The sequence below is a fragment of the Miniopterus natalensis genome, chromosome 12 (genome assembly GCF_054644295.1).
Source record: "Miniopterus natalensis isolate mMinNat1 chromosome 12, mMinNat1.hap1, whole genome shotgun sequence".
Lineage (NCBI taxonomy): Eukaryota > Metazoa > Chordata > Mammalia > Chiroptera > Miniopteridae > Miniopterus > Miniopterus natalensis.
The window spans coordinates 35764890-35791347 of record NC_142092.1 but is presented as its reverse complement, the minus strand read 5'-3'; the positions used below and the strand labels follow the sequence as shown (position 1 = coordinate 35791347).

At 37.9% G+C, this 26458-nt stretch overlaps 1 protein-coding gene across 5 annotated transcripts in view; it reads left to right on the top strand.

Annotated features, from left to right (window-relative positions):
- TRPM3 (transient receptor potential cation channel subfamily M member 3) overlaps positions 1 to 26458 on the top strand; it is a 656939-nt gene that overhangs the window by 189372 nt on the left and 441109 nt on the right. The window lies entirely within an intron of this gene.

Here is a 26458-nt window from a genome sequence, read left to right as displayed (position 1 = left end):
CTCCACAGCACTTTTTTTATTCCCAAATAGTTCCCTACAGTTCAGTCAAGAGCACTGTCCTTGAAAAGTCATTTGGTTTCTCTGAGCATGCAATTTACTCATCAATACATGTACTTTCATATCTGATTGTCATTGAAGACCAACAAATCTTAGGCTGGTCATCCTGTATTTTGACATGTGCTGTTCTAATGTATGTGTGTGTGTGCACATGTATGTGTGTGTGTTTGACAGCCTATTTCTTTCCTCCACCTTTCTTTTGTTATAAGAATAAAAAAACAGACCTCTTCACCAATTAAAAATAGGACTCACATGCAAATTCTTCTGGAGTAAGCAACCCATGAAATTAAATTTGGATGAGCATGCCATAGTTGTTGTCAGATCCTTGCTTGAGAGCAGGGTCAGAGACTGAAGTAGTAATTTTTTAATGGGTCAGAGACTAAAGGAGCATAGGAGAAAGAATGGGTCAACAGGACGGGGGAAAAAAAAGGCCAAGGCTGAGTGCTTATGAGAACTTTTGGCCTTCTTCACAGTTGCCCAAGGCTAGTTCTAGGTCAACACTTCACAACAAGATGGTTTGCCTGCTCCATGCAAACACAGGTCTGCCTAAATGGCATCACTGCAGGGATCAGGTATGGAATGAATTGAGGACTAGCAATATCAAGAGAGGCCCATGCCACTTTCATTGTTGAGGGCTTCAGTAATATTAAAAAGAAAAGAAAGAAAGTGCCAAATCAGGCCACAAAAAGTGTAGTATGGTTTAAGTTATTACATTCAACATATCAACACTTCTTTCATTTAGAAAGAAAACCAGCAATCTCGATTTGAGGCTCTTAGTGTGAGCAGTAGGCTAACTGGACCTCTGGGGTCTCCCTCCCTGGCCCTGGCATGGATTGATACTATTAGTTATGTTTTGACCCATTTCCACATGGTATGTTTGAGACTGATTGTTCTTAGGTAATAGTTATACTTCATTGTGGGAAGTGTTATTCATTTATCTGGTGTCCCCACACTGGTGACATGTGGAAGGGAATCCCCAAAAGCTGCTTCTGAAGATTTATATTGAAAAGCTGGCTACCTGTAGAGCTGGAAACCTGTCCTGATTTCGGCTGAGCTGATGGTAGGAACTAGCATTTCCTGACAGGGGCGGGAGAAAAGAGGCAACAAAGCTGCAATGTCAGTGTTCACTATTTGTCAGTGGGGCCCCAAGTGAATTGCTGTTAAATTATCTAACCTATGTGCAGTAATTGGCATATCAGGGAGGCCTGAGAGCTGTTGCCGTGTGTTCTCACTGTTCCTTAGCCTGAAACCCCCATAGGGGAAATGTCCTAACACTTTTTATTTCAAATGCTCCCATAGGTTAAATTGTGATACACATAATTTTTAACAAACAGAGGACACTGAGAAAATTATACCACTTATATTGTCTATGTTACTAGTGTGTTCAGCAAGAGTGTAATTAGCTGCAGTGATATGGTTAAAAACTCAAGAGGAGGAAGATTTTCCGAGCTGCGTGTATTTGGACCAAGAAGTGCTCTAAATAAATCATATTGAATAGAAATTGTGGAATTAGCATGATATAAATAATTAAAGCTTGGAAAAGAATAGATTGGTATGTAATAAGGAAAAATATGCAATGCAACTGTTCCTGGTTAGGATTGTTTTCAGGGTGGTTTGCAGGAGAAGGAGCCAATAATTGTAATAAGACAGGAAATTAAAGAGCAGAAGAGGAAAGGCACTTTCAAAAGAGTTGGATTGCTGGGGGAGAAATGCCTCCGGCATCACCACACTGAGGAGGACTTCCAAGAGAAAGATGTGATTCAAGTGAAATGTTTTCCTTCTCTGCTCCTCAACTTTATTATCCTTAGAGACCCTGGCAGAGGAGGAACAGGTGCTAATGAGAACCAGAAAGCGCAGTAAATGCTCTGGCCTTGACCTTGCAGCGTTCATCAACCGTGCTGATCTCCTAGGGCACATGTTAACAACTTCTGGATCATGAAAATTTATTTGATTTTGTAATTAAATTTTTAAATTTATTTATTTTTACTTTATTTTTATTGTTGACACAGTCTCATAAAGCATATTCTTCTATATGCCCAAATCCCTATTCACTGCCTTACCAGGTATATCTTATCTGGATACCACCGGGTTAATTCATATCTTTTTTTTAACCCCACTTGGGGAATGAGTTAAATCATTACATCCCTTGATATGTTTTTAAAATTTCCATTTGTGAGCACTTTTGGTCATATAAATAAGCCATTACACTATTTTGTATTATGTTTATTTGATCAAATAAGATTTTTTTAATGTATTTTAGGACAAATCAGCTTTTTATGTTTTTGATAGATTATATGAAGTAAGAACCATTGTCTTCATGGAGGCCTACCTGCTATGTTAAGAAAAATAATAATAATAATCAGATTTTACTTGGCCATGTAGAATTATTTTAAGAATCAGAGGAAGCCAGATGACTTGCATAGCCTTGGGATCCCAGAGAGTCACTTTTCCTTCTGTGGCTAACATTTGAGGAAGGAAATTCAGTGTGGCAGGAAGTGTGTGTTATGTATAGTGATGTGTGGCTTGGTGGAACAGCAATATTTGTCACATACACACACCAATAATTGTTCTATTTCTTACTCTCTGCTATAACTTCAACTTAAACATCTCTGAAATCCTAGTACCAAGGAATTTACTTGAGTACAAAATAACCCCAATGAACATTTATTCAACACACTTAAAGTACCTATTATATGCTTGTGTGGGTCTGACAAAATATGGCTTATGTAAAAAATAAATAAGACAGCAGAGTATGACTTACAAAAAAATTGGGGGCATGAATCATATTGAAGCTTTGCTTTTCCTCACTCACTGTGCTAAAAAATGGCCTGTGGAGTTTGTCAGAGATTATAAGGTCCCCACTGATTCTGGTTCTGTATTTAAGGAGTGGCTTAGGAAATTGTATTTTTGGTGATTATGATGCAGGTAGGCAGGTAGTAGAGGAAACACTAGGAAATAATCTTAAACCTGTGTTTTATGCTGGTCACGATGAGATAATCTTGAAAAAATTATGTGGGGGCAGACATTTGAGCAAAAGTTATATCTCAGGGTTACTCAGCAGCTGGTTCAGTTACAGCAGCCCCATGTGAACGAGTGTGTGCGGCACATATAAGAACAGAGAGGTAAAAAATGACCTCCTTGTTGCTAAAGAACAATGGTACATTTGACATCACTTTTGTAAGTTTTGAAAAGAAAACTGATCTGTAGAAAAACAATAATTTTAATTTGCTTCATAGGAAAAACAATAATTTTAATTTGCTTCATAGGGAAGATGAAATAAGACAGTGATTGTAAAATACTTCACCGAGTATTTCACACAGTGTCTGATATGTTTAATAAACATTATGCATTCTTATCATCTTATTACTTACACTATGCATTTCCTATTTGCTGCTTTATTATATATTTATTTATTTTAATATATTTTTATTGATTCTCAGGGAGAAGAAGGGAGAGGGAGAGAGAGATAGAAAGATCAATGATGAGAGAGTCATTGATCGGCTGCCTCCTGCACACCCCCTTTTGGGAATCGAGCCCGCAACCCGGGCATGTGCCTTGACCGGGAATCGAACCGTGATCTTCTGGATCCTAGGTCGACGCTCAACCACTGAGCCATGCCGGCTGGGCTGCTTTATTTTTTAATAGAGTAAATTAACCTACAGGGTTGCTTTTTCATCTTGTTTATCACCCTGTGGTGTAAAGAACCAGGTTTTCTTCTAATCAAAAGAAAGCAACAGTTTCCCACTTCACTGTTTTTGTTTTTCAAAAACAAAATCAAAGGACATGGTTAGACCAGGTGTTTAAAAATCTAAGCTGGGAGCCAGAAATATTGGAAGGTATGCAAAGCAATGTCCCAGTACTTTAATTAAAACAGAAGTTGGTGTAAAAAAAAAAAAAAAGCCTTACATGGCTTTCCTTATTAGATTCAAAGTTGTAGAGGGCTCTGGTAATACAAGATCAGTTGCTATATAATTTAAGAGAACCTTAGCCCTGGCCAGTGTGGCTCAGTTGGTTGGAGTGTCATCCCACGCACCAAAATGTGGCAGGTTCTATTCCTGGTCAGGGCGTGTACCCGGATCCCCGTTGGGGCCGGAGGCAACTGGTCAGTGTTTCTCTCTCACATCCATGAATCCCTCTCCCTCTCTTCCTCTCTCTAAAATCAGTAAAAAAAATAAATAAGAGAGAACCTTAGATAACCTGACTGGCGAATAACTAGGAAAATTCCTTTGTTCTCAGGAAGATCACAGATCTTTCTTGCCCTATAAAGTAGGAGTATTAAAAAGGCATTGTTGAATTAATTTCAATGAAAACAAATCCAACTTCTGAAGCATCTGGGTCCTTGAGAAGGGCAGCCTCGTCAACCCTGTGGCTAAATGAGCGTGATGAAAATAAACACCACAGAGCATTCAAGAACCATTTGCTTTTATTCTAGCAACTTAATTCTCACAAGACTGAATGACAAACCTTTAAATGGTACTTTTATTTTGTAATTAGAAGACCCAATACGCCAGAATTTAGAGGGGAGGTAAAGGGCCTCTTTTTAACAACTATCTTCCTTTTTGTTACTCTAACTGCCTAATCTTGGGATTTAGCAGTTTTAACCAGGGTCAGATTGTTCAAATCTTGTTTTGTACACGAGAGAAATCCTTAATGAGATATACTTTCTTCTTTTCAGTAAACCTTTTCAGAATTTTCCTAGGCAATAGAGAGAGCCCGTGGCCCAGGACGTCCTCCAGCATCCCCACAGCACCTCACTCCTGGCTTTAGTGGGAACTGTGTCGCTACTCTGCCTCCTTCCCTTAGAGTCAATGGAACCCATTTTCAGAAATTAATCTGACTTTAGAGTTTCTGTTACGGATTTCCACGTGAGGAATGGCAGCTCACATTCCTCACTCAGCACAGGACTTACCAAGCATAGGCTTCCTTCTAGAAGCGGTCAAGCCGTGACTCACACCTCAGGGAATCATGTCCAGGTTACATTCCTGTTTAGATGAACCGAAGTTGAGCTACAGTGGGAATGATGTTCCTTTCTAAGAAAGATGGGTGGGCAGGACCTCCGTTTTATTGTGTACTGTAGGGTTTGGCCTGTGCTGCTGAGAGAGAGATGGCCTCCAACACGGCAGGTCCAGCGGGGCAGTTCCCTGCAATGACGCGCACCGGCGCCTGACGCGTTAGGCCATACGGCGGGTCCTGCTGCTGTTCAGGTGAACCGCTAAAATTTACTTTCTATTTTGGGAGGCAGATTGGGTTAGGAAATCTCATTATAATTTTAAAATTTTATTTGCACAGAATGTTTATGGAAAAATATTTCCCAAATAAAAAATTCCCCAAATGGGAAAAAAATGTTGGTTGGTTGTGTTTAACGGGTATGGCAAGCTCGGTGCTTCTCAAGGCAGCGCCTTCAGCTAAGCGGGGGTCCTGCCTCTTCAGAAAAAGCGTGGAGTCTGGTTTCCTCGTTGCCTGGCCTCGTTTAGAACCATTTTGTTTTACAGCTTCAGGATTTACTAAGTAGATTCTGTTGAAAAAACACACACCCTATTTGTTCAGAATTATCTAAACTGATCAAATTTACTAAAAAATAGTGAATCCTCCATTTTATTTTACATAATATGCTTTTGGATTTGGTTGATAGTAAAGTACAGCAAAGTCAAACACAAAGCAGGAATGTGGGGGGACTCTGCCCACGGCCTTGGGTATGGTGTAAGCTTTGCTGTTCTGCCGGACAAACGGATATCTGTCTGTTGACTGTTAACTCTCTTTAGGATCATAAATGGCGATGCCTCTTGCTTTTCCCTGCCCCTTTTAACAACTGGCTCTTTCTGTCAATTCTTTTAGACCCATTAGTGACTGTACCAGCCAGTCTGTCACATGGGCACCAACAATGCATTTTTAGTTGGCCCACTGTGTTTAGCACCAAATTTTTCCCCATTGCAGATGTGGTCACTTTTTCTCCTAAATTGGGCTGTCCATTTCTTGAGAGCAGGGTAAGTGCTGGGATATAAAAGCTAAGGAAAATCAAGACGTAATATCTTCTGGAAATTACCTTTTATCTGGTTCATCATTCTGATGCATGACCTCTCTACGTAACAGAAGTTTAAACTGTTGCCTTAAAAATGTTTTAGCCCGGTCAGGTGTGGCTCAGCGGTTGAGCGTCGATCTAGGATCCAGGCGATCAGGGTTCAATTCCTGGTCAGGGCACATGCCCGGGTTGCGGGCTTGACCAATGACTCTCTCATCATTGATGTTTCTATTCTCTCTCTCCCTCTCTTTTCCTCTCCCTGAAATCAATAAAGATATATTTTTTAAAGATGTTTTTAAACAAAAGTTAATTTTTAGAATCTAGGTTCTATGGTAGATGGAATGTCACTAGGGAATAAAATAGATTAATTACCTTGACTTCACAAAAGGAACTCCTTTAAAGTAAAAAAAGCATCCCTGTCAGGGTGTCAGAGGGAGGAAGCAGACACTTTTTATTTGATTTTAATATTCGCCGGAGGATATGTTTTTATTGATTAGGGAGAGAGGGGCAAGAGGAGAGAGAGAAACATTGATCGGTTGCCTGGAACCAGCAGCCTTTGGTATACGGGATGGTGCTCCCATCAGCTGAGCCACCCGGCCAGGGCCCGAGCAGACGTGTTTAACAGCAGATAGGACTAGCAGGGGTAAGAGGCTGATGGCTGAGAGAATTATGGGTGCTATAACAGCTGTGCCTTGTATTTAGTTGAAAAATATTCTTAGAAATAGAATGAATTGTATAAAATGGCTATTTTCTTTTAATACATATTATTCATCTTCTTGTAATTTGCCTGTTTTTGATGATTACTGCTTAAAATACTATCCTATAAACACCAGTACCATAAAGATAATATCCTAATAGAAACAGTCTTAGGTGTTGCCACAATAGAAAATAAATGTGATCTAAAAGTTTTTGCAATGTACCCATAGATTTATTGAATCTTAAGAGTCTATGATGTGACCAAGTCTAAAATCTTATTTGACAGAGACCTTATTAAGTAATAATAAACAATTATTAGTTTTAACCAAGATTAAATTGCTTGAAATCTTACAGAGTAAAACTCTGTTTTGTTTTTAGTCTTCATTTTATTTTAAATGTCTTAGGCTTATAACCTCCTCTATTCAGAAGCTTTTATATTAAACTACTATGGGAAACATTATTTTATTATGTTTATACTACCTAAAACAAAATGTATTGAGCTTATGTACCCACTTTCTATAATATGCTCTATTACATTGTTTTTCTAAGTTGTGAAATGCGTATAACATATATAAGAATATAAATATAAATGCAATGATACATTGTAAACCCATTGCTACATTTGCCACCGTGTGGTTTATTATACTCTTTCTACAGTGTGTCTGGATGATAGAAATTTTATCTAGAGGAAAATAAATTCCAAGAACTACCAAGTTGAATAATGCTTATACTTGTATTGAGTTTAAGATCATATCTTGGTTTAATAGAAAACATCTTCTGTTAGCAAAGGCAGGTTTATTAGAAGCATTTGATTTTAAACTTTCCTTTCCACTGTGGTACAAAAATACAGTCTCCCAAAAGCATAAGTAAAGGAAGGCAAACAGAAAATGAAAACCTCATAAACACTGAGAAAGACCAACCCCATATGGCATTCCCACGTGACTAAAACCTGAGCCTTAGTGTGCTGGTCCCAAAGTCAGAGGAAGTAAGAACTAAAAATCTAAAAACCCAGTCAAGTTTAGAGTATGGGTTGAGCAACTTCTAGAATACTTAGAATATTAGTTGGGTCTTCCTTAAGTTGAATATTTGAGTGTGGGAAAAGCTAGGTTGTCCCAATGCATGAATGACACAGAAACCGGTCTCTGTGTGTGAAAATTTGGGTGTTCAATGTGTTAGAGAAACATTTTCCATTGCATGCCATAAAATCACTGATTGCTTTTCATACCTCCCAACATTTCTGTTACTGGCTTGGATTTTTAATGCCTAGGCTATCTATGTCCCTTACCACTTGACGATTTTCATCTCTATATTGAAAACCGATCTGACCTCTCCATCACCTGGCTTTATGCCTTTGTTGATGGCACAGCCATTCGCCAGGAGCCCAGACACGGAAACAATGAGTGTGGCATCAGAGATCTCTCCTGCATCACCTTGCTCTGTCCTCACTGCCACTGAGATGAGTCGCCGCTGGAGCCTGCCTGTCACATCTACAGCATTGACGGCCTTCCAGCTCATCACACACTTCCCTCTCTGTTACCGCCAGTCTTCATAATAGTAGGTAATTATTTTCCCCACCCACAGTTTATCCCTTGATCAGCCTCAGTTTCCCATATACACTGATAACACTTCCAACTTTCTCGGCTCATGTCATCTGCTCTTCTGCCCAACTGCTAGTCTTGATGGGAGAAAGGGTAGAATTATACAGACTGAGCCTCTTACAGGCTCAGCTAATTTAGTTTGGCCATTAATGTAGCTCCAAAACCATCTACTTCTCTTTTGTGCAACCCTAAACTTACTCTCACAGAGCCTATTTCTGACTTCTTCCTCTTTTCTAACTCTCAGCCCTGCCTTCCCTCGCTTCCAAATTCATGACAAAGATCATTACAGTCTTGCAGGAGCTGCTCTGTACCTGTGGTCATGTTAATCTCCACATGTCACTTCCTTCCAGTCTTCTTCTCCCTACTCCTTGTGCCTCCATGGAATTTGTCCTACCTGCTTCAAGGCCCTTCATCACTCATTCACATCCAGAAACCCCAGCGCCTCCTCTTCTTAGTTTAAACAGGATTAGCTTCCAGTATCTGAAAATGAAACACCGAACAGCTTTTGCTTGGGTTTGCTGGCCTCTCTCAGTATTCTTGATTCGCTGTCTTCTGTTGAGCTGCTAGAATATGTAGTCCTTCAGCAGCAGCATCTCCTTAAGTCCTTGGACTCTCTGGCTTCTAATTTTGCTGAATCCAAATGCCTCCCAAGAGTCCTTCTCTGATTCTCCTTTGTTACCTGATGGCTTTTTTTTTTTTTCTTCTTTGCTTGACATTCCCAGTTCCAACAACCATATTTTCATGATGTCCCCAAATAGGCCTCAACACAAATCTCTGTCCAAAATTATAACTCCGTTTTCAAAGGCCTACTGATCATTTCCACTTAATTTTCCTGTGACTTATTTCATTTTTGAATGTCTAAAATTTAATCAGCTGTCTCCAAACTTTTCCCCTATGCCATTCCTTTTCTAAATGATTTCTCATTTCCAGATTTGTTTTAATACTTGAGATAAGAAACACAATACTAGCAGAAACATAGTTTTTTGGCTTGGTGCTAAAACAATAATATGAAGAATCAGTTATCACTTCTAGAGATCTTGAAATATTTTCCTTCTTAGAAAGTACATTATATTGCAGATGACTACTGTTATCTGGCTTGTCTTTGAGTGCAGTGAATATGGAATGACTCTCTTTTTTAGCAATGTATAATGCAAAACAATGCCCAGATCCTGTCAATTATTTGATAATCACATTCATTGTTTTTTTCACAAGTTAAAACTCACAAGTAAGAACAGTAATTTCAATGCATAAATTGGTTTTCTGAGGTAATAAATCTGAAAACAAATTAAAAGTTGACTTAAGCTGTCCAGCAGCTACTTCAATATTATTTTTGCCTTAGATGAAAATTTCAAAAATAGATAATTTGTGATATGCTGTCTCCAAAGCTTCCTTACTGGAAGGTAGTCATCTGTCTCTCTCTGGAGCCCCCATGGAATTTTCCATAAAGAATACAGACACCTCCGTCAATTCACAGCCATGAATCTTCTTTTTTTTTTTTTTTCCAAAATGCTGGGGCCACACATACCAACTATGTTTTAAGGAACAAGACTTTTGTAAAGTACAAACTTGTTTATTACATCACCTCCAAATATAAGATTTACAACATCAATATATAGCTTTTCCACATATGTCCTGTAGGGGAGGAAAATATTTTTATCCACCCTCTTAGGTGTCCCGGTTGGATATGAACATTAAACAGCCAAAGACAGATTAACAAGAGAAAAACATACAAATTTATTTAATGTAAGTTTTAGGTGACTCGGGAGCCTGCATAAGGACATGGAGGCTCAAAGAAACAGACCTGAGTATTTTTATGTCAGGTTTGATGAAGAGTGCACGGTCATGGAGGAATATCATAGGTTAAGGAGTATGAGGTAAGCATAGTAACTGGGGGAAATTTAGCAAGGTCTGTCTGTACGTTACTAAGGATACTTTGGTATGTCCCTTTGTCTTCAGAGATAAGGAGCCTCCTTTCCTCTGGGTAGAGGGTGGACACCTCTCACATGTGAGGTTGTGAACCTGTTTCAGGGGAGAAGTTGTGGGAGAACATCAGAGTCACCTTCCTGCTTCTGGTTTCTCAGGCTCCTTTAGCTTAAAATATTCAATATACCAAGATGCCATCTTTGGGGACAACAAGGTAGATCCATGTTGTCTCAAACGGCAGTATTTCATCTTTTCTTATGGTTGAGTAGTATTCCATTGTATATATGTACAACTTCTTTATCCAATCATCTATTGAAGGACACTTTAGTTGTTTCCATGTCTTGGCCATTGTAAATAATACTGTAATGAACATAATTGTGCATATATTGTTATGAAAAAATGTTTTCAAAATTTTAGGGCAGATGCCCAGAAGATGGGTTTCTGGGTCATATGGTAACTCTTTTCTTAATTTTTTGAGAAGCTTTCATACTGTTTTCCACAGTGGCTTCACATTCAAAATATTTAAAGAACTCATACAACTCAACACCAAACAAACAATCCAATTAAAAATTGGGGCAGGACCTGAACAGACACTTCTTCCAAGAAGATGTACAGATGGCCAACATCTGATATATGAAAAGATGCTCAACTTCACTAGCTATTAGGGATATGCAAATCAAAACTACAATGAAACTGTACCTCACACCTGTTAGAATGGCTGCATTTCCCAATCTCCTTTTACGTGGAATAAATTTGGGGGTTCTGTTTCTTGCTATTGGTAAACTGGAACAGCAAGTGTTGCAAATTGGAGGCTTGACCTTGCAAATTTGGAAAAAACACTACTTGGAAGAAATTATTTCTCAGTTAACATATAAAAATTAGAAGAGGCCACATAAAAAAAATCATCTTTTAAAATCCAACAGATGACTTACTTTACAACATGGAAAAAATCAGCAGGGGCTTAGTAGCAAGGACATCATCTTTTACAGGTACCCACTCCCCAGTAAAGCACAACCCTCACCATTCGTATTGTCTCCCTGATGTGTAGGCCTACCATTCACCTCTGCTCTTTCACTGTATTTTCTCATTGTACAAAAGTATTTCCTTGTATCTATGGCTTTGTCCATTAAAGGAAAATGAAAGATGGCTGAAGAGAGCAGTTTATTTCAAGTAAATTGAAAGCTACTTATTTCTTTGTGTCAATGAAGAGTATTCTTACATAATAGATTTTTTAAAAATGTATGTCTAGAACTTTAACCAGGCATCTTCACTCATTTAAGTTACTTTCTTGTTCTGGTAGGCATTTAGGTCTGTGACCTTTGAGAAATAAAAATAATGATTTACAGTTAAAATAATACTAACACCCCCAAAGGTAACTCTTTGCCATTGACACAGAATAATCCATGTAGAAAGGTCAGGGTTTAAAGAAAGGTGTTGTAGATGTTGGAGTTGCTAATAAAGTGAAGCAAGGCACTGACTTAAACTCCCTGCAACTCTTATCACGGTGCAGTTAATACTCACTGTCTTTTCCTCTCCACCACATGGAATGGGGGGCTGGGTTGGGAGAGGACATGTCTGTCCTGATTTATTCTTTGGTACTGAAAAGTACACACAAGTGAAAACTAGACCACAAGGGAAGACAGCAGATAAATAGTATATCAGAATTATTGTAATCTGGATGTCACTTGGAAACAGAAGTATCTGGTGGCTTCAAAGACATGGGAACAATACCACTAAGTAGGGTACAATGAAGAGTGGTAGTTTTTAATTTGGTTTGCTTTGCCTATTAAAGTAACATTTTTGGCAATTCATTTTTGTATTCTCTATAAGATGATAATAACAGTTTTTCCTCTAAATTAAATATGTCATAGTGTATTTATGTTCAACTTCAGCAAAAACAATTCCTTAGCAGTCTATCTGTCATGGTATTATACAGCTGTCAGTAAGATAACTACTTATTTAATAAAAACTATTGTTTTATTTCCCTTATTCCCCCACATTCTGCCCTCCACTTATCCCTCCTAATTTCTCAATTTTTTCTTCTGCATAATGCAAGTAGGATGCTGTTGGGCTTTAAAAAAAATTACGCTGTCATGATTCCCTCCATAATTGGTTTATTGGGAAAGTCTGGATAAATCTCTCATAGCTCAGTAGGGAAAACATTAAAAACAAAACAAAACAAAGGAAAAAATCCCCAAACCCTCTAACTCCTGCAAGGGGTGAGTAGTAGGAAGTTTTATTTTAATTGGAACCTCAACCTATGATTCTCAGAATTTTGGAAACTGCTAATTAGGTCCAAAGTTAATGTCTTCATGGAGTAGAAGACTGTGGAGGTTAGGAATATATTGCCACTATGTGGAAAAGTGATATCCATAAAGAATCCAAAGTTAAATGTCATAGGAGAATAAAGTGTGGTGATTTTGGGGGGGTTGGAGATATTTGGTTGGTTGGTTTTATGACAAAGCAGGTAGTCCTTTGGTAAGTTCACTCCTGTGTTCTTTAAGACTTTTAGTATATGCCCGGCCAAGCGTGGCTCAGCGGTTGAGCATCGACCTAGGATCCAGGTGATCAGGGTTCGATTCCCGGTCAGGGCATATGCCCAGGTTGCTGGATCAATCCCCAGTAAAGGGCATGCAGGAGGCGGCTGATCAATGACTCTCATCATTGATATTTCTATCTCTCTCTCCCTCTCCTTTCCTCTGTCTGAAATCAATAAAGATATATTAAAAAAAAAAAAAGACTTTTAGTATACAGTTTGGGGGTAGCAGAGGAAAATAACAATGAATTTTAAATGAGAGATAATATTTTATACCATACCCAGTGGTCTTGAGAAAAAACATATGAGGGATATAAAATAAATAAATGTGAAAATCAATTAAGTAGGTAGATCAGACTAAAATGAAAACTTTTTTTTTCTTTTCAGAATTATCTGAATATTCTACTACTGGTTTTGAACTAACCATTGACTATCCCAAATAGTGTCTTACATTGTAATATATCACATATTTCACTTGATTCAATTTTTTGAAATCTTGGCTCTAATGAATTTCGGTTTTCCTTTTTTTATTTTTGTTTTATGTTTTGTTGCCCATTTCTTTTATCTGTGGATCAACTCTATGTTACAGACCAACCCCATTGATATTTACTGGGTATGAGAATGGAATACTTAGTGAAGTTCTAGGATCCTTTCTGCCATTTACCTGAATTTTCTCAAACAAGATGATAAGAAAAAATTGAAATGGTATTGATAGTACCTGGGGTATTTCTATGTTGTTTGCCACAATGCTTTTACTCAATGCAGTTTTATCAGTTAATGATTCCAGGTCATTGTTACAACATTTCAATCTATGCAACCCTTTATTTTACTTTGTTACTCTCTTCCATAGTCAACTTCCAAATATGTCATGCTTGATAATATAGCTAAATTTACTCTTTAGCTCTGTATCATCAATGATATATTTAATTTTCACTTTTGAGCCTTTACATTAATGGTCCACTAGTCCTTTTAATTCCCCTCCTCTAAATGCTGTTTTAAAGAATATATTATCACAAAAATATTATATTTTTATTCCTTTAGTCACAGCTTTCAACCCACTGTGAATTTCCTATTTTCTTCTAGTCCATTTTGGCCAGCGACCATAACTTTCTTCACACTTTGGATTATTATAGTTAATCTGATCCTGTTTAAACTCCAATGTCATATCTGATTTCGAAGTTTTCTTCTCTTACCCCAGATGTAAGCTATGAACTTGTTCCATCTTTGACCTGCTGAGAGACTGTCTCCGTGTAGATGCTTTAGATTTGGTGGGGTTGGAGGGAAGTGAGGGCTTTGTTCACCTTCCTTCTGGTGACTTCTGTTGCTGATGACTCCTGCAGAGAAGGACAGATGGTTTCCATTGAGTCCTTAGAGAAGGCATGTTCTCAATTCCTCCTTGTGGCCTGTCCTTCCCCCCTTGTCTCTGCCCTTCCTCTGTCTCCTTTGCTCCATTATGTGGGGCCACAGGAATCATGGCAGTCGTCTTCTGTGCCCACGGACAGCGTCTGGGAGCCTAGAAGGGGCTGCCCTATCATTTTTGTTCACAGGTATAATGGGCTTTAGTCTTTTTAAGACCAGCTGACATAGACTACTCTAAAGGCCTTTCTGCCTTCAGGCAACTTTAGCCCAGAGATGGGCAACAAGTTCTACATTTTTGTTTATCCTACATTCCATGGAATGAATGTTAATCTCGCCTAAGAACTTTCTCACTGTGCTAAACTTCAGCTCAGAAACCAACCAGCCAGGTTCCCCTGCCAACTGCTATAAGTGAGTTTCCTCCTTCCTTGAAATGCTTGGCTTTAGAAACAGACTATTGCCATTCTCTTATGGTTAGCACAGGGATGAGAAACTTCTCAACATGAAGAGTGCATACCCATCAAGCCTAAGGCTGTCCACCAGGCTGCTTCTTCCATGGACTGGAGTGATAGAGGGCAGGGTGAAAGGCTGGGAAATGGGGAAGCTGGCTCTGTCACCTCTTAATCCCTTGAGAAGAGGAACGTACCTTGTGGCTTATTGTTAGTACAACCTTGGGCCCTTTCTTCAATATAAAAGGTCCCAATGAACATGCTGTTAGAGCTTGTGTGTACACGTGTGACATTCTATTTCTCTTCCATGGATGTTAAGCTACTTTGAGGCAGAAACCATGTCTTGCAGCTTTTTCCGCCCCTGCTTACAATAAAATGATTAAAAGCAATAATAATAATAGCAAACACTTAAATGGTTTTAGCTATAGGCCAGGCACTGTCCTAAAAGCTTCATATATATTAATATATTAAATACTCACAAACCCTATGAGGTTGGTATTATTATTGCTACAATGTTGTCTTGTGAAAATAGATATAGAGAGGTTAAGCAACTTGCCCAAGGTCCCATAGCTCGTAAGTGGTGAAGCTGGGATTGGAACCCAGGCAGCCTGGTTCTGAGGCTCATCTGTCCTGACTGTGGTTATTATAAACATACGGCATCACTGCGAACCGGTGTTGTTGGGACAGCCAATTAGACAAAAGAAAAGTTTGCTGAGTCTGATTTGGTATGAGAAGGAACATCAAATTTTAATTAAATAGATTCTTTTACTTAAGAGAAAAATCAGGTGATTGTTACTCATGCCTGCAACTTCTAAAATTGTTGAACTCAGTGAATGTGAAACTTTGTGGATTAAATGTAGGCACACAAATTAGTCATGAAAGAATTGAGAACATTAAAGCAATTCCTTCCAAAGATAAATATCAAAGCAGTTCTTTAGTGACTATCCCTGAATATATAAAATGTGTTTATAAAGGTAAGTTTAAAATTTAAGTGTTATCTCGTCTGATACCATCTGGTATCTCTCTTTTTCTTTATAGGAAAATAAAATCAGTCCAAGTTTAGAGAATAAAATTTGTTGTTCCCCTTTTTCATCTTAAAGTCACTGATGATCTCCTCCTAGCTTTAAACATACTTATCTCTCTGTCTCACACTCCCCTACTCTCTCCTCCTGTTTCTGCCCCATTCTCCACCCACACTTTTCCCCTTCAGTTGATCCACAGCAGCAGCTGTCATGCACCTTGACTCTCCTCTTTGTTTTTGTCCAGCTGTGGGTTCCTTGCTCCCTACCTCTTCTGCAGCAGGTTCCCTTCAGCTCTAATAATGGAGCAAACTGATCTCCTTTGACAATATTGTTTTGGAGAAAAATAAAGAATGCTCAACTAAAATGGCATAATATTTATCACAAGCTTATTCCTTCCCCATCTAATACAAATTTCTGTAAACCATCTCAAGTTGTTAAAAGAAACAAGTAAATTCATTGATCTAGTTGTTTGCTGAATTGGCTTTAAATGAAGTAGGCATTCAGCCAGCTGGTGAAATGGTGAATTATCTTTTGGGATACTGAACCTGAGGGTGCCCTGGTTTCTGCCTTCCTGGCTGTTCAGCTCATTCTTTGATGTCATAAGCTATCCCAGCATGCTTTGTGCTTAAGCTGGTTCTGCTTGGCATCTATCACCTGATGGAAAGAGTACTAATGCTTCCGAACCTTAGCTCAGCTAGTCCCTGAGCAGTTCTGTTGGGAGTGGCAGAAGCAGAAAAATGGGGACATCTATCATTCCTGTTTCATGGTTCCTGTAATCACACATGGCCTTTGCATCTCTCTTGGTAACACGTTAAAACTGTACTTTTTAATGTGTATGTAGATACACACTAATGGGGTTGGAGTTAGGGTTAGTACTTAGCTAACTGTTGGAATTTTGTTTCACCAATGAAATTTCTCTGGCCACAGTGATCCTTGTCCTCCAATGACCAAATCCACTAGCTACATTACTATCATTATATTTCTTGATAATTCTGTTGCTTTTTGCAATGTTGACCATTCTGTATTACTTAAAATCTATTTCTTTGGCTTCCAGAATTCTTCTTTCCAGGATTTATGTCCTGTCTAGCTGTTTTTTCTGTCACCTTTACAAACATTTCTCCAGCCACCCACTCCATTTGATAGTGTCTTTCTCTAGGATTCAGGGTTTGACCCTCTGGTTGTCATACTTTACACTCTTAAATGCACTTATCCATGCCCATGGCTTCAAATGATGCATCTGTACTGATAATTTCCAAACATATCTCTTGTTTTGGTCTCTCTATGGATCTCCAGACACATATACAGCTGCCTACTTGTAATCTCAACTTGCTTATGTCATAAGCACTTCAGACTCATCCTCTACATTTTTCTTTCTGACATTGCGTGTCTGATAAATGGTACCACCATTCACTCAGTCTCCAAGCCATCTTGGTCACCCCTGTCATAGCCATTCAGTCACCAAATTGTACCATTTCCATCTTCCAAGTAAACAACAACCAATCTCTCTCTCTCCTCCCCTCGCCTTCCCTCCCTCCCCACTCTTCTCATCTTCATCATGGCCACTACCTTAGTGCAGGTCTCATCTGTTCTCTCCAAAATCACCACAAATGCTTCTGCATGATTATTTTCTTTCCAGTCAAATCTCCCTCCAATCTTTCCTTCACACTGTGGCTTTGGAAGGAACTTCTGAGGTGCTATTCGGAATTATGTCACCTCTCTGTGTAAAAGTTAACATTAGATGTCCATTCCCTTTAGAACAAAGAATCGTCTCATTAGCATGAGCATAAAGCCCTTGTAACCTGGCCCCTCATTAGCTGTCTAACATGTATTATTTTCCTTTCTGGTGTGTATCCTTCGCTCCAGCAAACATGGTATTTTCTAAATGCACCATGTAGATTAATTATCTCAAGCCTTTGTATCTGTTCTGTAAGACCCATGTGAAGCATCTTCTCCCCAAGGAAACCTTCTCTGACCCCCTAACCTAACACAGATGCTCCTCCTTTGTGATTCTACAGCCTCTCATACACATACATCTCCACCCTGGTGATTATCATATCCTTCTGGAATAGTCTGCTTACTTTTCTGTCTCTTAAACTAATGTTCAAATCCTAGTCACTTTATCTCTCCAAAACCCAGCCCAGTACATAGTAAGTAATAAATGCTTGTTTAATGAATGATTAATATATATGAATGGGTGAAATGTTATAATAAATAAGAAATTAAGACACCAGCAGAATTTTTGTCAGTTAAAATATTCAAATGGTTACTCTGAACAATTCCATTTATGTAATTTCATTTCTATTTTTCAAAACCTCTTCTGTACGTCTTGAGGGCAGTTGCATTCTTGCTACTACATATTTCAAGTAATATTGGATAAAGCTATATTTGCCATATAAAGTATGCCCATTTTACTGAAAAATAATATAATAAAATATATGATATGAAAATATTATAGTCTAAGTGATTAAATCTACAGTGTTTTTCTGGACTGTAGTATCTTTTTTTTTTTTTTTAGTCTTTCTACCAGTGTTTTTTGAGAACCTACCATGTGCCTGGCATTGTGTGAACAAGACACAGACAAATTTCCTGTCCTCATATGGCCTAGTGAAATCTCTATCAAGCACCTTTATTTTATTTTGTTTGCATAGTATTTATTACCTACCTCTCTATTATATTATTATTAAATGTATAACATATTTTTAAAACCCTAAACTTTTTTCTAAAGTAACTACACTTTTCTCTAGAGTTGGAGTAGTCAGAGATTCCTCTATTTGCCTTTTCCTTAGCGTGGTACCAGATACTCAGCAGGCGTTCTGTGACTATATCTTGAGTGTGCTTTCTTGAAGATGTTCTTTCTTTTAGCTTTATCTCATTTAGAGGATTTCCAACTCACCAAAGCCCCTAATATATCTTCTGCAAAGCTGAGGGTATCTTCAGGATATAATACAAAAGAGAACATTGATCTCCTCCACCCTGTACCTCTCCCCCCAGGTCTTCACCCCACTATTGTCTGTGTCCATGGGTTATGCATATATGCATATAAGTTCTTTGGTTGGACCATAGTTTCTTGGATAGCTTGAGAAAAAGACGCACAAACATCTGTTGCCAAGCCTATAACTAAGGTCCAGTTATAATGGGAAAGAAGTAAAGAGGATTGTTTCCTGCTAATGGAAACTGGGAAGATTTCACAGAGGAGATGGGACTTGAGCAGGCTTTGAAGACAGTGGATTTTGACAAGCGGAAGTGAGGTGCAAAGATAATTTTAATTAAAAATATGTCCTGAGCAAAAACATGGAGATTAAAAAGAGCTAAAAGAATGGTCCAGTTGTTTTCTTGGGTTAGGGCAGAACTGGCATGATGCAAGACAAGGAAATACTCTATATGGCAGAACATGCTTTGCATTCAGCATTCAACAAATGTTGAGCTTTATGTGCCACTGGAGAGAGACAAATGATAAACAATAATCATAATAAAAATATAAAGGCTTTTAGAAGGTGATTATGTGGTATAAAAAAAATTAAAGCAAGGTAAAGGGGGTTGCAGTGCCTTGTAGGATGCAAGCTGACATTTTAAATTGGGTAGTCCAAGTATAATTCATTGAGAATATGACATTTGAGCAAAAACTTGGAAATGAGGAAGAGAACCTGTCAGATATGTCAGGGGAGAATGTTTTGAGAAGAGAGTAATGAGGTCAAAGTGTGCCTGATGTGTTCAAGGAATAACGTGGAAGCCAGTATAACTGGAACTGAGTGGACAGGAGAGAAACCGAAGGTTAGTTAGAGAGGTGTGCGGTGGGGTGATGGTGGGTTGTACAGGGTCTGATAGAAGGCTGAAGGACTTCCTTGCTTCCTCTGCAACACTTGCCTCAAAACGTAAATAGTCTCACAATTTTGATATCTCACAAAATGTGGAGTCAGTGTTCTGCCATGGCTTTCCTCAGGAGAGATGTGGTGATTTATCTATATGTATCCCAGCAAAAGGAACCTACATAGAGCCTCTATTTCAAATTTTGACTCAACCTCAAGATCTCTGGAATGAAGATGATTTTATGAGTCTTCAAATAGTAAGGAAGCAACATTTCAGATTGTTAAATGTTCCTGTGATCAAAAGATCCCTATATTGCATTAGACATAACAGATAGGAGGTATTTTTCCCTGGAAAGGGTTTTTACCCCAAGGGGATTCAAGAAACATGTGATAGAAATTAAGAAGACTATTAATAATGACATTCTTAAAAACAAAGGATGGAAAGCTAAAATGATATGCTTGTAGGTGTTATGTTGATTGTGTGTGTTTTTTAACATATGTTTGTTTTCTTTGACCAAACACTGAAATACTCATGCTCAATATATTTGATTCAACATATTGACAATTTAGTTTCCTCTTCTAATTAACACAGCTGGTATATCCAAGTGTTTTTTCCCTCCCATGTGACACTATTTACAGCAAGGATATACAAAAACATGTATTTGTGTGTGCCAGAGTGTTAATGGCCTTCTATAGCCTATTGTATTCACTACCGTTTGTACTATACATTTTCTCTTATCCTTATAATGAATCTATAGGAGAGCTATTTTTTATTCAGGTTTTATAGAAGAGTTATCTGGAGCTCAGAGAAGTTAAATAATTTTGCTTAAGTTGCGTAGCTTATTTGTTGTAGCTCTGTAATATTAGTTCGTATTGCTCTAACCACAAGCCCTTTGTATTGAACTGTCATCTTCTTTTTAACTCTTTGTGAATAATATGTTACTAGAGTTCACTAGAAGGAATACATTTTTAATAGGTCGATAGCTGCTGGGGATTCATTTTTCCCTGATATGATTTCCTAGACTAATTTGGTATTAGTGGTTAAAAGTCCTGGATTCAAATCTTAGTTTCACGCCTCAGGAATGGTAGGACATTGGTAAGTTATTTTACAGTTTTGAGCTTTCATTTCCTGATCTATAGAATGAGGATAATCGCATCTACCTTGCGGAGTTGTTGGGAGAGTTGAATAAGGGCGCATTTTATACTTAAGTAAGCCTTCCATTTTTTTAGTTAGTTGAATATGGTAGGACCTTTTCTTTGTGTGTTTGGCAAAACACGTTACTATATCAAGGATTAATAGTATAAGCATTGTCACAACTTTAAAATTGCATGTAATGTAGCTCACTGTAAAACATTATAATTAGGTTTCGATAAAGAAAGTTCATTCCACAGGGAGTTGTATTAGCCTCATTTAACCCAGTCAAGTGTTCTGTAGTGCCAAATGCAAAAATTTTTTACAATCTGTCCTCATAGTTTTTGATTAATTTAATTATTTCACGTTCAACAATGTGTGCTCTTCAGCTTAGATCTTTCTTACTAAGCTACTTGATTCCTCTTATCTGCAAAAGAATAACTAAAAATAGCATATTTCTAATACAATCTCTTTCATTACTTACCACCTGCACTCAAATATTAAATGTCAGTTAAATGTTAGACTATCACAAATCTATAGTTTTTGTTTCTTTGTAATAATTAAAACAATATTGATGCAACAAAGCATTTGTAGGCTACTTACGTGGCTAACTACGGGACTTTAATAAGTTTTGAGTTTCTGAAAAAATATATATTAATGGAAAGTCAGAATGCTTTGCTCTGACTTGTAGATCTTAATTGATATCATCTTTGTAGTGTAAAAGGATTCCTTAGAGATTACCATTGGTTTAATTTTATCCTGCTCTACTGCGAAAGAGGCAGGAGTTGGACAATTGATACTATCTGTATGTTCAGGTGGCTATAGGATAGAAAACAAACCAACGTCTTTTGAAATTAACAGCTATAGCTTTTAGAACTGTTTGAAATAAAGGTAGTACTTTTAAAGAGGTTTAGATAGCATTACAGACACATCATGGTAATTAGCTTCTGATTTTTTTTTTTTAAGTTGTGACACTTTTGCTATTTGTTTGGCAAAAATATTTTTGGGCTTCAGAACTCTAACATTGGTTAATTCAGCAAACCAAAATGTTCCCTCAGCATAGTGTGTTATGCTTTTTGGTGATAATGTACTGTTATTCATCTCCTATTAATATTTGGAAAAATAAACCTGGAGTCTAAGAAAAGTCAGTATGTGTCCAATGTGGATTTTTATAGTCAGGGAAGCCCTCTCTCATTTATGTGTGTGGGAAGGAGGCAGAAGAGGAGCATTTAAATGTTTGATTAAGTACCCTTTATGGACATTATAATGGGTTTTGATTCTTAAGACAGTTCTCTTGGAAGCCCCTTTTTAACAAGAATTATGAGTTAAAGCACTTTCAAGTGATTTGGTCTTAGAGGATGGTTGTCATGAAGATGCCTATTATTACATCAAGCTATCATGATTTTTCCCCCCCAAAGTAGTTTGGAATACTCACAAGTGACACTGAGCATTCTTTTATAAGAGTTTGCAAATTTTCAAGATGGTAAAATTTTCCTGATCTTATATTAAAAATATGTATGTCTCTTAACAATCCTGAAGAGCGCTTATAGAAAGTTTTCCTAAGTATGATGATGAATCACTTAGAAATATGAGCACATTTTTATCTTGCAATGAAAAGCATTTAATAAAATAATCATAGGGATTATATGGGTAGGAACCCAATCACAATCAGTTCTTCATATTTAAAGCATTAAAAACTAATCCTGAGAGCAAGAAAACAGATTTGCTTTCAAACAAAAGTGGGTAAAAATACTAGTCTGTTTCTTTAGTTATTTCCATAGTTGGCATTTACCGATCAGTTAGTATATAGCTTGGTGCAGTGACAAACACTGTATATTTATTAGCTGATGAACAGTGAGGTAAGTGCTGGTGGTATACTTATGTTCTCTATAAGAAACAAAGGCTTAAACAACTTAATGACTTGCCAAAGTCTCTGCAGTGGATAAGAGTAGTCAAACCAGGGATGATCTGACTCTATAATCCATGGCCTCCACCACCACACTCTATGGCTTTTCTCAAATTCTCAGTGTGCCTAAGCTACCATAGGGTCAACCTATGTTTGTCCCTTCGAGTGAGGGACCCCAACACACAATCTAGTTTCTAGAACATGGCAATCTCTAGATTAATTTTGAGCAGTAGATTTTAACTCTGTTGTGTATCAGAGTTATCAGGGGAATTTTAAAACATATTAAGATTCTGATTCAATTGGTCTTGGTGAGGCCTCTGCATTAGTGTTTCTTAAATTCTCTGTAATTGATGTAAATGTGGAGCCAATATGTAATGCATTCATTTAAGGCAAACTATTTCTTGTAGGACACTAGCATTCAGTGAAATGCTTCGGGTTTGTCTCAAGTTTAATTTTTAACACATTTGAACTATTAAATAATTATAATAAAAATACATTAATATGTATTAGGTACAAAAGTTTAATCCCACAATGGGCCTGGCTCACTTCAGCCTCAGGCTCTTTCCAAGTGTTTTAAAATACATTGAAGTTTTACCTTTACTTTTTAATTTTCTGCAGTTTTCTTATTTTTACTTATTTATTGTTGGTGTTCTTACCATGTGTTTTGATTTAGCATGTGTGTATCTCTAGCACAAGTTGTGGAGTTTGGCACATAGTAAGTACTCAATAAATGTCTGTTGAATGAATTACTAAACAGCAAAAATTTAGGCTATATTTTTGGTTAGTCCATTTAATGATTATAAATGAAACTGACTCTCCCAACTTTGAGCACAAATTCTGTGTGTATCATTATTTCCTAGACAATTAGAGTACAGAGCTGGTGCACAGAGAGGGGTATTCTGGATTTAGTTTAAAATTAAGGTTATTTGATGAAGCCTTTATTTATAGATGGGGGGGGTAACTCTTCTTTCAGGACATAACGCTGTATCTGAAAAATATTAGTTATGTTTTCCAGAAAAGTAACATCTTTAATATGTAGCAAGGTTAATTTTTTTGGACTATCCAGCAAAATTTCAAGATAATGTATTTGGGATGGATGTGTATTATTAGCAACATCTGACTTAATTCTGTAGTTTATATCATTTTGAAGGGAATCTTGGGTTTTGAATTCTAGACTGCATCATTCTCTTCTTTGGTGGCAATGCTTTTCAACCATAGCACAATATTATTTGGGTAAAATAGAATTGGTTGGAAAAAATTCCTCGAGTAGGGATGAGAAGTTGGGCAGTAGGGGAATGGAGAAATTCTTGGTCTTTGCTTATTCAGGATGGCAATTTCTAGAATTCAGGTACAAATTCAGGTGCACATTCCTAGAACAATATAAAGAAAGCCCACTTCTTGAGTAAAATTGGCTTCGTATTTGTTGTGGGATGGGAAAGGGTCCTTCAGTTAGATCACTTTGAAGGAGGAAAAGGGCAGTTAGGTTCCATTCATGCAAATACACGTATGTTTTGACCTGCTGCCAGCTGAAGTTTGCCAGCCTGCAAAGTGACAGTGGACTCAAGACATCTTTGAGTGTGAAGAAACCTTACATATTCTTTAGTTCACCCACTTCATTTCACATCAGGTAAAGTGAGGCCCAGAAAGAAATGAATCTGGAACTCCTGACTTCCTTTGGTAACTGCAGTGTAGCCACATGCTCTGATACTGGATGGTTTACTCCGTATGTTTTGGTGTTTATTCTAGAGGAAGCGTTTTGTTTTGTGCTTACACAGCCTGAAATACATGCTCTAAACATAATTAGTGTGTGTGTGTATAAAATAAATGCAAAATATCACTGGATGAGAGATCTAAAGTGTAAGCAGTCATTTCAGGTGACTATTTGAAACTAAAGTTTTTCTGTGGATATATCTAAAATAAAATTACTTTTGGAGAGCTCCGAGATTATAAACTCCAACATTTTTTCCTGTTGAAGATTCGAACTTTGCCGTCGCAGCCTCCTCCAGGCTCCCCCTCACAGCGCCAAAATAAATTTCCTCCCGGCGTTCTGACATCAGCTTATGTAAGGATGGCTACATACACCTCAAACTGCAGAACGTTAAAGGAGTGTGAAAGGAAATACCCTGATTTAGATGATGTGAAAGTAAGTCAGGTTCCTGTTGCAGGGAAAAAATGAAGGCGCTCACTGTACTTGTTGTGTCACATTTTGGGGGTACAGTAGTCCCTTCTCCCTGCAGTTTCACTTTCTGCCGTTTCAGTTACCTACGGTCAAGGGCAGTCTGAGTATTAAGTGGAAAGTTCCAGAAATAAACAATTTGTAAGTTTTAAATTGTGAGCCGTTTTGAGCAGCGTGATGAAATCTCGCGAGACCCTGCTTCCTCCTGCGGTTCCCCTGAAGCATCGCCGCCGGGCGCCTGCGCGGTGTGTACGCTCCCTGCCCCTTAGTCACGTGGAAGCCGCCACCTTGGTCATCGGAGTGGCTCCTGCGTGTCGCAGTGCTTGCGTTCCAGTCACCCTTATTTTACTTAGAGCCCCAAAGTGTAAGAGTAGTGATGCTGGCACTTCAGATATGCCACAGAGAAGCTATAAAGTGCTTTCTTTTGGTGAAAGGGTGAAAATTATCTACTTGATAAGAATTCTGAGGTTGCCAAGAACACATCCTCTATCTGTGAAATTGTGAAAAAGGCAAAAATTCTGAAGAAGGGTGAGTCCAATATAATAAGATATATTGAAAGAGACCACCTTCGCAAAACTTTTATTGTAATAACTGTCATATATTGTCATAATTGTTCTATTTTGTTATTGTTGCTGCTAATCTCTTACAGTGTCTAACTTATAAATTAAATTTTATCATAGGCAGGTACATGGAGGAAAAACCATAGTATATATTGGGTTGGGTTCTATCCATGGTTCCAGGCATCCACCGGAGGTCTTGGAACATATTTCCTGAGACACATGAGGGGGGACTACTGTCTAGACTTGCATTTGCTGTGCGAGATGTTGTAGTTTAAAAGCATGGACTTCAGAGTCAGGTTAACCGGGCTGCAAGTCTCACTCTACTTCTCGTGAACCAGGGCCCTGGGGCAAGTGACAAGGCACCCTTGTCCCGTGTTTGACTCAACTGCAAAATTACTCCGAGATAAAAGTATAAAAGTGAACAGGGATGTGTTCCCAAGGCACCAACATTAAGGAAGTACAAACATTTAAAAAAAAAATTTTAATGGTACCACTGAAAATGGTGTAATGTTTACATATTGACAGCACATATGCTAGGCTTAGCACCTAGTTAGCAAGAAAGAGTAATTAAAATAGGAAGCCGCCATGTGACAAGCATTGTCACCTACATATGAGGCACATTACCGGACGATCTGATGGTTCTGCTTTCTTTGGGCTCAGTATTGCCAGTGACCTCTCTCACCCTGCAACCTTTCAGAAGTGTTAAAAGATCTGTGAGATAGCATATGAATTGCTGCTATGATGACATTGGCTATTATGACAGGGGTTCTTTCTCAGTTCTCTGTGTTTTATGTTATGCTGATTTATTTATTTATTTATTTATTTAAGCCAACCTGCTGTCTCTTCTACTAGACTTTCTTCAGGGCAGGGTCACAGTTGATTTTTTCTTTGTTTCTGCTAAGTATGTGCCTGCCTGATATGGAGTAGTTTCTCTTTAAAGAGTTAAAATAAATGTACACAGTCGCTAAAAGTTACTTTATTGGGGATCTTGTTATCATTTTTATGGTTCAGATCTCTGCCTTAATAGGGTAATGAGTTAATAAAGGAGAGTTGAGTATATATTTTACTTCTTGATGGTCTCGACCTTCTTGTAAAGTAAAAAGGCAAGGTAGAGCCTTTGCTGAGTCACTCTAATGTGAAGACCGGCTGTATCTATATATTGTCTTGGCCGGGTCTCTCTTGTGTGTTTCAGTTCATTTGAAATACGCAGCATACCTCATTT